Below are 15,291 nucleotides of genomic sequence, written 5' to 3' on the forward strand. Positions count from 1 at the left end.
CAAGGAACGAGGCACGATCGACACCTTTCAAGGAGAAGACCTTGCATTAGTTACATACTTAAATGAGAGGCCCCCGAACGTTGTCAATTAACAATGGGTGCATTATAAACTTACATCGAGCCTTTGTGATATAGAATCATCTACCGATGCAACATGTGTCTCCGTGCGAGGAGCTCGTTTCTCGGCCGTCGGATCAAAGTCTAGATCATCATCGTCCTCTCCATGAGGTCTCTTTTGTGGCCTCGGTGTGAGTTGCTTGCTCTCATAAGACGAGGTGTGTGATGACGAGCCATTATCATCACTCTCATTAGGAGTAGGCTCACGCCAATTTTGAAGTGCCTCCTCCCTCGACATTGGTAGCTATGAAGAAATGGAACATTCGTAGTAATATAAACACGAACAATGCTAAATTCATCTCAGAATATATAAAAGAATCATTAAAAGTATATATTCATTTGACAACAAGTTTACATCTTTTTTTCATATCCATTTGTTGTTTGTATACAAAAAGTGAAGAAAAGTACAAAAGTGAACAAGAAAATTACATAGTTGTCCTAGAAAAAAGTACAAAATTTAAAAATTTGGAGCAAAATCGTGTACATAGTTGGTTCAGATTCGCCCCATTGTCATCATGCTTCTAAGCTGGTTGCTTGAATACAAGCCATCCTAGATTAGGAGCTTATTACCATTAATAAGGAGACATTTGATCATCATAGCCGCTGCCTCAGTAGAAAAAGATTCATATCATAAAAAATGCCACTCCCTCAGCACATTTTTAAACTTTTCAACAATTCATCATTGCACATGCCACAAATTAAGCTCAAATTGAATCAAAGCATATTACATGAAACTTAACCATGGTGGGCAGGGTAGTAGAGAATAACAGTAGTAGAGAGTAGAATATAGAGTAGTAGAGAAGGTAGTAGTAGTAGTAGTAGTAGTAGTTAGGAGTAGAGTAGTACATAGGGAGTAAGTAGTAGTAGTAAGCAGTAGAGTAGGTAGTAGGAGTAGTAGTTAGGAACAGTAGTAAATAGTAGGACAGAAGTAGTAGAATAATAGTAGTAGTTAGGAGTAGTAGTAAGTAGGCAGTAAGTAGTAGTACTAAGTAGTAGAGTAGCAGTAGTAGTAGTGTAGGATGCCTGCCATGGTAGTAAGTAGGCAGTAAGTGGTAGTAGTAAGCAGTACAGAAGGTAGTAAGAGTAGTAGTTAGGAGTAGTAGTAACTAGTAGGATAGTTGGTGGTGGTGGTGGTGGTGGTGGTGGGCAGTGGTGGGCAGAGGAGGTGAGTACATTACAATATATGTGGTTCCATTACAATAATAGATAGTTACATAAGTTCTTGTCCATCAATAAGTGAGTACATTATTACATATGACCATATATATCATTTTGCTGCAAGTGATCCTACGACGGTCTTCCTCTCACTATATATGCGAAACCAGGGCATCGTCTTGCTCTTATTGCAGCGGGCCTCAATGAACTTTATCTTCCATGGATGATCGGTAAAGAGTGATAGCTCAGCATAGTTGTTGTATTCTTCGAGGCTCTAGACTCCATCTGCTCCCACAATCTGCTGCTTCCCGAACACAACCACATGTTTTTTGCTGTCTTTGGGCTTTGGAAAGTAGGCAACTTGCGCACCATGGCTTGCTAGTACCCACTGATCATCTTTATAGATGACACTTTGTAGCTCCACATTGGTTTGCCCATATTCATTGACAAGAACCCCTTTTGGTTTGACACACTGGCACCGAAAGACAACTAACTGTAGTTCACTACCATAGTCAAGTTCTCATATGTCTTCAATCTACCCAATGTCCTGGTCAGCCCCGTTGAGTCGGATGCCCTCATATCAAACCCCACTATTCTGTGTCGTGCTCTTCTTGTCCTTCTCCTTTGTGTGGAATTTGTATTCATTGATGTCATACCCTTGCCATGTGGTAATTTGTGTTGACGGGCCAGATGCAAGCCTTGCTTCATCAGAGTCCCCATGGGGTATGTCCTGTAGCTGATTGATCTACACTGTGAAATTGGCCTTGTGTTGCTTTTGGACCCATGCCTCCATGCGTTGTCCATCACAAGTGGCACGGATCTCCTCCAGATTCTTATCAACAAATGCTTCCATAACCACTAGCTAATTGAGGACATTGTGATGAGCTTCTTTCACCATTTCATACTGGAAATCAGTGCATACTTTCCTCCCCATGCAACCAATTCCTGTTGTTTTGCCTTCATGCTGAGGGACAGTTAGGCCAATAGCCCTTCCGTCCTGGATATACTTGGTGCAACAATTAACAGCCTCCTCGGTTGTGTATGCCTCGACCATAGAGCCCTCTGGGTAGGCATGGTTAAGGACATATCTGTTGAGGGTTGACATGAACTGCTCGTACGTCCACATGGTACACGGGGCCTAGCTCTTATATCTGATCAACCATGTGCATCATCAGGTGTGTCATAATATCAAAGAAAGATGGTGGGAAGGACATATCTCAGCTTCATCGATCACCTTTTGTATGATGAAGTTAAAGAAGTAACCAAGGTGTGATGTCCATCTTAACATACTCTGGACCGATAGCCCTGATCACAATGGGAAGGAACACTGTGAGCATTCATGACAGTCATGTGCGTTGAAGCTAGTTAGTGTAAGGTATTTCATGGAGACCAAGCTCTTGATGTTTCAAGAGAAACCAGTCGGCACCTTGACACTCCTAAGCCATTGGCACACAACCCTCTTCTCATCTTTCGTGAGGTTGTAGCTTGCGCCTGGAATATCCACTTTGCCGCTCTGTGGTGACTGTGTTAGTTGAATTTTAGTCCTGATGTTCTGGTTCACAAGATCCATCCGTGATTTCAGACCATCCTTTGTCTTAGTCTTGATGTCAAACAAAGTGCCAATGGTGCTTTTGAAGACATTCTTCTTCAGGTGCATGCAGTCGATGGCATGAGGCGTGTCTAGCTCCTTCCAATATGAGAGGTACTTGAAGAAACACGACTGCTTCTTGAAAAGGATTGGGCGATAGGTGGTTCACCCTCTAACTTATCTTGTTTCCTCTTCTTCCTTGATGTGGTACCGGCTTCCTCTTTCTTCTTCTTCCCGAACTCAATTTCTATATCATACCTTTTGCCATACTTTGTTCTTTCTGCCTTGTCAAGTTTAGGCTCGTCGTTGTTGTCAAAGTACTTATTCATCATACTTGCCCGGTACCTTTGGTTCTTGGATAGGAATCGCTTATGCCTCATGTACACTAACTTCTTGGATGATTTAAGATAAGTGTAGCAGGTACCATCAATGCAAACTACACAACCTGACTTACCCTTGATCTGCCCTGACAGGGAAAGAAGAGTGGGGTAATCGTTGATGGTCACAAAAATAATGGCTTTTAGGGCGAACTTCTTCTTTTCTGAAGCATCCATCATGGTGACCCTAGTTTCCCATAGTATCTTTATGTCCTCCATGAGCGGCTCGAGGAACACATCTATATCATTGCCTGGCTTCTTTGGTCTAGAAATAATACAGGTTAGTAAAAGATACCTGCACTTTTGACATATCTAGGGAGGTAGGTTGTATATGGTGAGGACGACCGGCCAAGTGTTGTGTGAGCTGCTAAGGTCACCGAATGGGTTCATCCCATCGGTACTCAGTGTGAGCCTAATGTTCCTTGCCTCATTACCAAACTCCTTTTGAAACTTAGCATCAAAACACTTCCATTGTTTGCCATCGATGGGGTGCCGCAGCTTGCCATCACCCTTTGTGCGCTCATCAGATGCATGCCACGACATCAGCTTAGCATCCTCAGGATTCCCAAATATAGCACGCAGACGATCAATCACGGGTAGGTACCACATCGTCAAAGCTAGAATCTTCCTCTGCATGTAACCCTCTTCTTCCTCATCCTCCAACGATGGGATCTGCTTCTTCGTGGTAGACTTTTTCTTCTTCAGCGCTCTCTCATCGTCCGCCTCCGTGCGACAACCAGCATTCCTTTTGTACCAACTCGTGCCACAGTGTGGACAACTCTGCAATTTCTCATACTTGCCTCGATAGAGGATATAATGGTTAGGACAAACATGAAACTTTTTAAGCTTCAGCGCCACTGGCCGGATGAGCTTCTTCACGTGATAGGTGTTGGCGGGCACCTTGTTTCCCTCTAGGTATGTGTTAGGAAGGATACGTAATAGGTCGTTAAAGCTACTGTCTGACCACCCATGATGAGCCTTTACCATTAGCATTTGGAGGTTAAAACGTAGTGTCGTCCAGTGCTTCGGACAGTCCTTATAAAGGGGATCAATGGCTGTCTGCTTTATCTCTCTAAAATTCTCCAACCACCTTGGGCTCCCAAATAAAATGCCATCATCATCAAGACGATTAGCAATTGACTCAAACAGCTCCACAGTCTCAGGATCCCTCACTGACTCATCACTATCATCGTATCCTTCATCACCGTCAGCCATGTCTTGGAGCAGATCAGCCATCATGATGTAGTCATGCTCGGTAGTAGCACTACCATGTCCGTCGTCCGCTACTGATGAGGTTTGTGGTTTGGCATTCGCCGCCGCCTTAGCCGTTGTTGACGACAACTTTCGGCCTCCATCAAATGCACTCGAATCTTCTGTTTCCCCATGAAACTTCCAAATAGTGTAATCTTTGACAAAACCGTATCGGACCAAATGAGATTTCACCGTGTCATCTCCATGGGCATAAAGGTTCTTGCAGCTCTTACATGGACAGATGGTGAGTTCTCGCTTCAGACTATGACGATGACTTTTGGCGGTGGAAATAAACTTTGTCAAATGTTCAATGTAAGCTGGATCCAATCTTGACATCTTATACATCCATTCCCTGTCCATGACTCTCGCTCCCTTGCAGAGACAACAAGAATAACACATGTAAGCATACTAATCTAGAAAATAAACAACCCAAAATAGATCTAGATCTAGAGCAAAAAGGATCCAAATCATAGAAAAGAGAGAGGATCGAGCGATTAAGAACGTAAATCAACCTCTTGTTGTGTCCTCCTTCACTAAATCTAAGGGCAAAATCTCCCCCTCTAGAAAATGGACATTTTTAGGGTTTTGAGCTCAAAACCCTAAAAATAGAGGAGCAGCCGCGGGGAAGAAGGGTGTGCGGCTATATTTATAGCCCATACTTAACCGAGGCGGGCAATGTTAGAAAACCGCCGCGGTTAATGAGATATTAACCGCGGTGGGCGATATAAGTGACCACCACAGTTAATACCATGGCGGTTGTGTTACAAAGACCGCCACGGTTAATATCCCATTAACCGTGGCGGTTGGCTTACATTGCCCGCCATGATTAATTATTAACCGTGGCGGCAGTCTTGTGGCCTGGCCGGCTTGAGCCGGCAGTGAATAACCGTGGCGGGCGAAACCAACGCCCGCCTTGGAGCTCTTATGTGAAACGTTATGCAAAATAAAATTTGTAGTACTGATAGCCTCAACTTTCAATTTGTAATCAGGGATAACAAAGTTTGATTACATACATAGGACAATAGTCCTAATCGGACAATATTCTACATCCATATCTTTTCCACGTGCGCTAATATTTGTGCTTGTAGGAGTGTATAACAACTTTACTAGACTTCAGCCCGTCTCAAATGACTTCACGGTCAACATGGTTTTATATAACACACATAATGAGTGAGAGGGATTTAGTTCTTATGTTTATGGCCATATATAGAGAGAACCTGACCCACCCTAATTAATCATCAGATCCATGAGCTCTCTCTACGGTGTTAAACCATCATCCATTAATGATTATCCATTATAATCATCCTCAATGTTGGTTTAATTTAGAAAATAGTGTTTTTGATGCAAGTGCTTGAAAGGATTTTTTTTTGAAGTCATTTCATGATCTACATGACTTGCCTGTGTCAATAAAAGTGGACACCTGATCCTTCCGCATCCTTGGAATGTCATACCATTGTTTTAGCTTGCTTCCTGTAATTGTAATATTTATATATGGTATTTTAGCAAACTAGAGTACATGTAAATGTATATTGTCTATGTAGCCATACAGGGATGTGCCCATGGGCATGCAGGCTGTGCGACCATACGGGGCCTCAGATTTTTTGGGGTCTCCAATTTGCAGTTCATCGATGCATCCTTTCCTATTCCACCGTCCTATCCATTACTCGCTCTTAGCTCCTCCATCCATCGATCAAACTGAGGCTGCAAGCTACCTCGTCCGTAGAGCCAGCCCCATGATTGATAATTGTCTTATATAGTTTCTATATATTGCTAAACTTTATCCAATTTGTGTAACACTTGTACTAGAATTATTTCTTTAGAGGTTTGTCATTCTATTTTTATAAATCAGTAGGGCCTATTTTTAAGTTCAGAACAAGGCCTCAGATTTTGCCGGCACGGCCCTGTTAGCTAAATCTGTTTTAGATAAGTTTGGTTAGGATCTCGTAGAGTCCAGTCGAGTTAGGAGATAGGGCGTTCCTGAAGGCGTGCTTGGGGACGACTCAATCGAGTTGGAGTCTGTCCGCGTCAGGATACAACTGCTACATGTGGTGTGCGTCACGTGAACGACGTCGCACACGGATGTAACTTGGCGCGGGGGATAAGCGGAGTCTGTTCTGTGATCTCCATTATAGATAAGGAATATACACGTTCTAAAACGCTGCAACGTTGGGCAGCACAAAATTATCTTGTTTGCTTTCATTGTGATTTTCCAATCTGCTAAACGTCGAACTCGTGGTCACCACGTCGGCTTGCCGCCGTCGTGGACATAGACATATTCATATCGATCCTTGGTTCTATCAAGTGGTATCAGAGCCATTGGTCGACGAGGAGGCGTGTGGCGGCGGTGATCAATCGGTGAAGTCGCCGGTGGAAGATCTCAGCCGGAACGGAGCAGGCGGAAACACGTGAACCCGCAACGTCGTCATGTCTAGGATACAGGTGCGTCTGGTGAGAAGGAACCCTTGGATCGGGTGTTTGGGCAGGCAGCCATGAATCTAGTCTGGCCAATGCTCACCAAGACAAATTATCAAGAGTGGTCGTCCCACGTCCGGTGCAATCTGGAAGGAATGCTCCTCTAGGACGCCATTGAAGCGGAGGATGCTGCTAAGGTGGAGAGACGTCGAGATCAGCTGGCACTTGGTGCTATGCTCCGCGGCGTACCACAAGAGATGCACTCTCTACTCCTGAACAAGAAAACGGTGAAGGAGGCATGGGAGGCGATCAAGACCATGCGTCTTGAGCAGACCTCTTGGAACTTCGGGGACTCGGGGAGGAAAGTGTCACCGACACGAGGATGGTGAAGAAATTCCTTCGGGTCGTGCCACCGCGGTATGGCCAAGTTGCTGTGGCTATCGAGATGTCCAAAGACCTGAAAACTTGGACAATTGAAGAATTGGTCAGTCATCTTCGAGCAACTGAGGAAAGATTTGAACCCTCGGTGGATCAACTCACAGACAAGGTTCCTAAGCTCTTGCTTACTGAGGAAGAGTGGACGGCAAAACACAAGAACCGTGCTGATGCAGATTCATCTTCAGGATCTGGCAGCAAGGGCCATGGACGTTATGTGAAGAAGGAACGATCCGGGGGGTGTGGCAGCGGTGACTCGCGTGATTCCGGTGGAAGAAATCTCACGTCCATGGGAACTCCACGGCGGAAAGGGAGATGTCGCAAGTGCGGTATCTACGGGCACTATGGAAAAGAGTGCAAGACTAAGCCAAATGAGGAGCGAGAAGAGACTGCACACCATGCAAATGCCGATGTAGATCCATCTCTGATGGTGGCACAAGTCTGCAACGTTGTGCGGACCAGTGAAGCCGGCTTGCAGGGTGTGTTCTTGAATCAAGATCGCGTGTTCCCGGGTTCATACGTCGACGGCGCATGGGTGCTTGACACCGGGGCGACGAATCACATGACAGGAAGTCGGGAGGCTCTGGCGACTCTGGATGGAACAGTTCGGGGCGCGGTGAGATTCGGCGATGGATCGACAGTACAGATCCAAGGAATCGGCGCAGTGACGATCGCCGGAAACGCTGGGGAACACAGGGTCCTCACCGAGGTATATTACATTCCATCTTTGAAGTGCAATATCATCAGTCTTGGCCAGCTTGAAGAAGGAGGGTGCAGGGTTGAAATAGACAAAGGCATCCTGAAGGTCTTCGAGCGAGAACAAGGGAAGAAGGAGGAGCGTAGAGTGCTGATTCATGCTGAAAGAAGAAATTGACTTTATGTCATGAAAGTAGACCTCACTTCTCCTGTCTGCTTGCTAACAAAGTTGGATGATGTGGCTTGGCTCTGGCATGCTCGATATGGACATCTAAATTTTAGGTCATTGAGTGATCTTGGATCAAAAGGAATGGTGGAAGGACTACCGGTGATTCGTCGGATTGATCAGGTTTGTGATGGCTGTGCATTGGGTAAGCTTCACAGGACACCGTTTCCACAAGCATCTACATATCGTGCACAGGCAAACCTCGAATTAACTCACGGTGATCTCTGTGGGCCGATCACTCCTTCCACGCCAGGTGTGAAGTCCTATTTCCTGTTAATTGTTGATGACTATAGCAGATACATGTGGCTGGAATTATTGGCAACCAAAGACGAAGCACTGGTTTACTTCAAGAAGATCAAGACCGCTGCTGAAGTGGAATCAGGTCGTCGTCTAAAGGTGTTCAGGACAGATCGGGGTGGTGAATTTTTGTCCATTGCATTCTATGAATTCTACAAGGAGCATGGAATTAAACGCAACACCACAACTCCATATACCCCTCAACAAAACGGAGACGTCGAACGCAGGAATCAAACTGTTGTTGAGATGGCTCGGTGTCTACTGAAGAGTATGGGAGTTCCGGGGAAGTTCTGGGGAGAGGCGGTATGAACCGCCGTGTATTTGCTGAATCGTTCGCCAACAAAGAGCCTACATGGCAAAACTCCGTTTGAAGTTTGGTTCGGGAGAAAACCAAATGTCCGGCACCTGTGCACTTTTGGATGCACTGCTTTTGCCAAAACCACAGGGCCGGGAGTCAATAAATTGGCAGACAGATCACTGCCGGGTGTATTCCTAGGCTACGAGCCGGGGACAAAGGGTTATCGCGTGTTTAATCCGGTTAACAAGAAACTGGTACTGTCCAGGGATGTGATCTTTGATGAGAAGAGGAGATGGAATTGGGAGGAGAAGGCAGCCGCTGAACACAATGCGCAGCTCGATCCGCAGTTTATAGTTGTGCACTCAGATGATTTGCCAGCGGGTACTATACACAATCCGACAATAGACCCTGACTCTGAAAATGTTCAGTCTGACTCGGGGGGGCACTTGCAGACGGATGGGGAGCAGGAACAAGCGCAATCAACCTCGGCTGCAGCAATTCCATCGGAGGGGGTGCTTCAAGCACACCACCTCATACTCCTCTCAGTTCGGTGGTGTCATCGACCATGCCGCATATCCAGTGGGCCACTCCACCGACAGGTGAAGGTTTTGATTCAGAAGGTGTTCCGTTAAGATTCAGAACCATTCCAGACCTGCTCGACGCTACTGACAAAGTCCAACACTTCGAGTATAGTGGGGTGTGCCTGTCTGCAGCAGATGAACCAGTCTCTCTGGAGGAAGCCATGACGCAGGACTGTTGGAGACAGGCGATGAAATCTGAATTGCAGGCTATTGAGGACAACAAAACATGGGTGGTGAGTGACCTGCCGAAGAACCATAAAGCCATTGGGCTGAAGTGGGTATTTAAAATTTAAAAAGATTCTCAAGGGAAGATTGTCAAGCATAAGGCGCGTTTAGTAGCAAAAGGGTATGCACAACGACATGGAGTAGACTATGACGAAGTATTTGCTCCCGTTGCTCGCATTGAGACAGTAAGACTGTTGTTGGCTCTAGCAGGACACAGTGGATGGGAGGTACACCATATGGATGTTAAATCAGCGTTGCTGAATGGAGATCTATCTGAAACTGTGTTTGTTCAACAATCTCTGGGTTTCAGCGTGGGTAGCAAAGGTAGAGTACTGAAGCTAAAGAAAGCGCTCTATGGATTGAAACAAGCGCCGAGGGCCTGGAACGCGAAGCTTGACAGAGAGCTTGTTGCTCTCGGTTTTCAGAAGAGCAAACTCGAGCATGTCGTGTACAGAAGGTGTAACAAGAAGTCCTTCTTACTTGTTGGAGTATATGTTGACGACTTAGTGATCTCTGGACCAAGTGTTGATGAGATAAAGCACTTTAAACAGAAGATGCAGAAGAAGTTCAGCATGAGCGATCTTGGACTGTTGAGCTACTACCTCGGAATTGAGGTACAGCAAACCTCGAAAGGTATCACTCTATGCCAAAGTGGGTATACGGCCAAGATATTAGAATCCGTGGGAATGTCAAGTTGCAATTCATGTGCAACACCCATGGAGGTTCAGCTCAAACTCAGCAAGACCAAAGAAAGGGAAGAAGTGGTAGAAGCCACGGCATACAGAAGTGTTATTGGGAGCCTACGTTATCTTGTCAACACCAGACCAGATATTGCTTTTTCGGTTGGGGTTGTCAGCAGATACATGGAAGCTCCAGGCAAGGAACATTGGGCTGCCATCAAGCACATCCTCAGATATCTGAAGGGGGCGGTGGGACTTGGCTGCAACTATGAGCGAGGCGCAGACCTGAAGCCGTTTCTGATGGGCTACAGTGACAGTGACTTTGCAGGTGATGTGGAGGATAGGAAGAGCACCACCGGGATTGCTTATTTTCTCGGGAAGAGCTTGGTCACATGGGCCTCTCAGAAGCAGAAAATTGTGACATTATCCTCTTGTGAAGCAGAATATGTTGCAGGGGCAGCAGCAGCGTGTCAAGGTATATGGTTGGGCCGACTGGTGGGAGATTTGATGGGAACCAAAGAAGCACCTGTGAAGCTCCTGATGGACAATATGTCCGCGATCGCACTAAGCAAAAATGCAGTACATCATGACAGGTCTAAACACATTGATACAAGATTTCATTTCCTGCGTGAATGCATTGAGGATGGAAGGGTGGAGATAGATCATATCGGGACTGGTGATCAGTTAGCTGATATGTTTACCAAGGCGCTTGGGCGAGCAAGATTTCTGGAGCTGAGTAAAAGGTTGGGTGTTGTCGAGGTAAAACAGGTTTAGGGGGTGTTTGTTAGCTAAATCTGTTTTAGATAAGTTTGGTTAGGATCTCGTAGAGTCCAGTCGAGTTAGGAGATAGGGCGTTCCTGAAGGCGTGCTTGGGGACGACTCAATCGAGTTGGAGTCTGTCCGCGTCAGGATACAACTGCTGCACGTGGTGTGCGTCGCGTGAACGACGTCGCACACGGATGTAACTTGGCGCTGGGGATAAGCGGAGTCTGTTCCGTGATCTCCATTATAAATAAGAAATATACACGTTCTAAAACGCTACAACGTTGGGCAGCACAAAATTATCTTGTTTGCTTTCATTGTGATTTTCCAATCTGCTAAACGTCGAACTCGTGGTCACCACGCCGGCTTGCCGCCGTCGTGGACATAGAGATATTCATATCGATCCTTGGTTCTATCAGGCCCTGTAGCCATATGTCTCAACCTACAGTCAAGGTACTTCATTAGTCCTAACCTTAAATATACATGCTATGAAGCGTAGGAAGTATATTGCACATTGTAATGAGTCGGCCGTTATTTAGTAAATATTCCTAACCTGACTTTGGTCAGACGTGAGCTGAAGCAGCACAAATTAGGTCCTGTTTAGTTCCCCGCTCAAAAATTTTTCATCCATCTTATCGAATTTTTGGACACATGCATGGAACATTAAATGTAGATAAAAAATAAACTAATTACACAGTTTAGTTGAGAATCGCGAGACGAATCTTTTAAGCCTAGTTACTCCATGATTAGCTTTAAGTGCTACAGTAACCCATATATGCTAATGCCAGATTAATTATGCTTAATAAATTTGTCTTACAGTTTCCTGACGAGCTATGTAATTTGTTTTTTTATTAGTTTCGAAAAACCCCTCCCGACATCTTCCGACACATTCGATGTGACACCTAAAAAAATTTTTCTTCTCTAATCTAAACAGGCCTTTAGAAGCTTGTCTTCTCTCTAATGCCTGACCCCGCTAGCAGGTCAACAGCAGCACACGCATTCACCTTTCTCCAGTCTGTATCTCATGACCTCTGCTTCTTTCCCCCTTCCTGCAACCTGTGACGCTCAGGCTTGCTTCACTAAATCCACACCCATGGCTGGAGCTCTTCAGCTATTACTAACCCAAATCAAGTTCCCCAGAGCACTAGTTGCTATCTGTCTATTTTCCCTCTTCGATTCAGTGTTCTAGTGCCCTACATTTTGGGAACCAAGCTCCAGTGCCCGCCAAGATGGTGCCCATATGTGCAGGCACGGCTGTGTGGTGGCACTGGGCCGGCGCCGACTCTGTGCAGGTGAGCTCTAGCCTGCTGTTTTGCACTCTCCCCCTTGTAATGCTCCTAGCCTTCTATTCACCAAGTCCCCTTAATGTATAGCTACTGAACCCAACACTATGATTTACTTCTACAAGCTGTGTGGTGCGGTGCCTACTGGTGAGATGTTGTCCTTTGCGATTTGTGCTATGAAATGGAGGGAGGATAAATGATGGCCATGTGCTTATGAGCTAGTACTAGTTTCAATGGCATCACGTTTGCTTAAATGGACAGGATTTGGATGGGAAATCACCTTCACATAGGTCAATCACGGTACAAGCTATGGTTGTTACTTAAATCTTCCTGGTTAGCTCACCGGCTACTCCTTGCCTCCTTAGTCAGTCCAGTCCTCTAGCTTCCCATCAGTCTGCTCCTCTTCGTGGTGGTGATAGTATATCACTACATCTGTGATGATTGCCTGTTTTTTTTTTCTTGGAATGACTCCTGGTGTGTGTAGTTTTTTGCTTTTGCGAGTAATTTCTAGTTTGGTTCTTCTCTCCCAGGCAGGCACGGCCTCCTCTCCTTTTATCTCCCCTCCTAATGGGTCCTCGGTCTGCTATTGGCTGAGATGAACAAGAGCTTCAAGCTTCTCATTTGTCGATTGATAAATATCTGGGTATGGGGCGAGCTGTATATGGGGGTAGCTTGTAGAGTTAACATTGTGCACTGTGTTTCTGTTTCCCAAGTGGCTCTAATGCGGCTAACTAGTGTTGGCTATAACAGCATAACTGAGGTTAAACAAGTGAACTCTTATGTTCCTGACAAGTCATACTGTTGTAATGTATGTTTGTCATTAAATTTAATTCAATATGTAACTGAAATAATGTTTGTACCCAACTTCGACGATTTTCATGAGATGCGGAGAAAATCATAGAATTTAGTTTTTTTATTTTATATTTGTTATGTTCCTGATTGTTATCTACTTAATTGTGAATTAAGATTTGAGAAAAGTTCAGGGTGTTACATAATCCTAACCTGTTACAACAGGTATTCTAACTTTCGCATTGCTGAATTTATTAAAGTGGGACTTTAGGCAACTACTTGCATCTCAAGCAATTGAATATCGATTTATTAAAAGAATGTTATGCGAGATATACTGATTTCACTAACTCATGTTATGGTATTTGTAATAAGCAGTCACTTCTTACTGGAGCAACACATGCATTCCCTGAGGACCAAGGTGTCAGCTCATGCAGAAGATTTTAGCATTCGATACCTGCATATCCTAAACTACACAATGGTGACCTACCATTTGGCTGCATAGGCTACGCTACAGGGGGAAACCCAGCCAGACTCCACAATTGTCATTGATCTTCAGCTGTCCTGATTTTATGAATGACACACCTTTTTGTTCTTTAGACAATATTATCAAACAGAACACATCCATGTAACAATGAGCAACATGGCAATACTTTGAGTGAGGTTTGGGATGGTCAAGAGCTTATGCTCACTTTTAGAAGAAATGTGTCTGAAACTTTATGAGTATGACGTGGGATTTATGCAGCATGGTTGAGGGAATCTCTCTCACTTATGAGGAAGATCAAATGGTATGGAGCTTTACTTCTAATGGTTTTGTAGTGGAGTTTTCCCTATGTATATGTATTCAATTTGGAAGTTGGTAATACCCCCTAGGGTTTAATTCTTCTTATGGCTGTTGTCACACAATAGATTACTGACTAGGGACAATAGTCTAGCGAAAAGAAGGGATGTCAGTGACTTGACCTGCCTTTTCTGTACAGAGAAGGAATCAATTGCCCATTTTTTCTTTGAGTGCTGTGTTGCTGTTGATGTGTTGAATCTGATGTCTGAGGTTCTGGAGTTAGATATCAGAAAAGACTACGAGTCTGTAGGTAAGTACTGGATTGCTAACAAGAAGCATAGGATTTCTAATATAGTTTCTTCTGCTGTTTTGTGGTTTTTGTGGAAACTGAGAAATGAAATATGTTTTCAGGGTGTGGTTTGGTTGGGCGTGAAGATGGTGTTGATCCGGATTTTATGATTGCTAAGGAGGTGGCTGCCGCTGTACATACAGGAAACTGTAGTGTTGATGGAAGGAATTATCAGCAAGATGGAAGAGATAGCAAGTTGTTCGGCTCAGGTCACATGGAAGATGAAAAGTGCAAGATTTCGTCATCACAGTTGGATCCATAGGATGCTCAGTCCTTAGTCTTCTGCACTGCCAGGAATAATAGTTTTCATGCACTTGAGTTTGTAATGAGCACCTAAGCTAGACTTAAGTCTGCACTTCGCTTATGGTGAGAGCGCCAAAACTTTGTCTTTACTCGATGGTTTGCTTTTTGAAATATAAAAGCAGGGGTGACCTTTTGTCTAAAAAAGAACACATCCTTGTAACTTGTGATGTTTTTTTTTCCTGTAACAATGCAGGACAGTTGCTTGTTATTTCATTAAGATAAAGAAGATATACAAAATGTGAAAAAAAACAGTGAGGAGGCTGGGAAATCCCCTGAACACAAATTATTTACAAAACTCACAAAAATAAACAAAAGACGACCTAATACAGAACAATGTTTTAATGACAAGCACGTCCATTAAACAACACAAACTATTTACAGTACTCACAAAATAAACAAAAGATGACCTAATACGTTTTGATGGCAAGCACTTCCATTGTTTAATGGGACAACAAAGGATCCCATTGATGTAGGATGCATTCTTCTGACTAATTTCCTTCTCGGTGAGCGTTTATATGCTTTCCCTTTCCTCATTGCCAAGGGTTTTTTGGTTTCATTGTACGACCATATGAATCTAGAGTTTAATGTCAGTCATCTTATCAAAGATAAAATTAGCTTGAAATAGCTATGTCACCTCCATGGCACATAAAAGAAAACAAAAACGAAACCCACTTAGTTGCCTCCTTTTGC

The 15,291-nt window shown here is 44.4% G+C and overlaps 1 long non-coding RNA gene across 2 annotated transcripts; it reads left to right on the forward strand.

Annotated features, from left to right (window-relative positions):
* LOC110429652 lies at positions 12,090 to 14,745 on the forward strand. Of its 2 annotated transcripts, XR_002446760.1 has the most exons (4): positions 12,090 to 12,391; positions 13,547 to 13,956; positions 14,149 to 14,259; positions 14,361 to 14,745. It is a non-coding gene; the product is annotated as an uncharacterized LOC110429652 (long non-coding RNA). The 2 variants fall into 2 exon arrangements; XR_002446759.1 differs by having other exon boundaries at positions 13,547 to 14,259.

Source organism: Sorghum bicolor, chromosome 8 (assembly GCF_000003195.3).
Source record: "Sorghum bicolor cultivar BTx623 chromosome 8, Sorghum_bicolor_NCBIv3, whole genome shotgun sequence".
NCBI classification, from domain to species: domain Eukaryota; kingdom Viridiplantae; phylum Streptophyta; class Magnoliopsida; order Poales; family Poaceae; genus Sorghum; species Sorghum bicolor.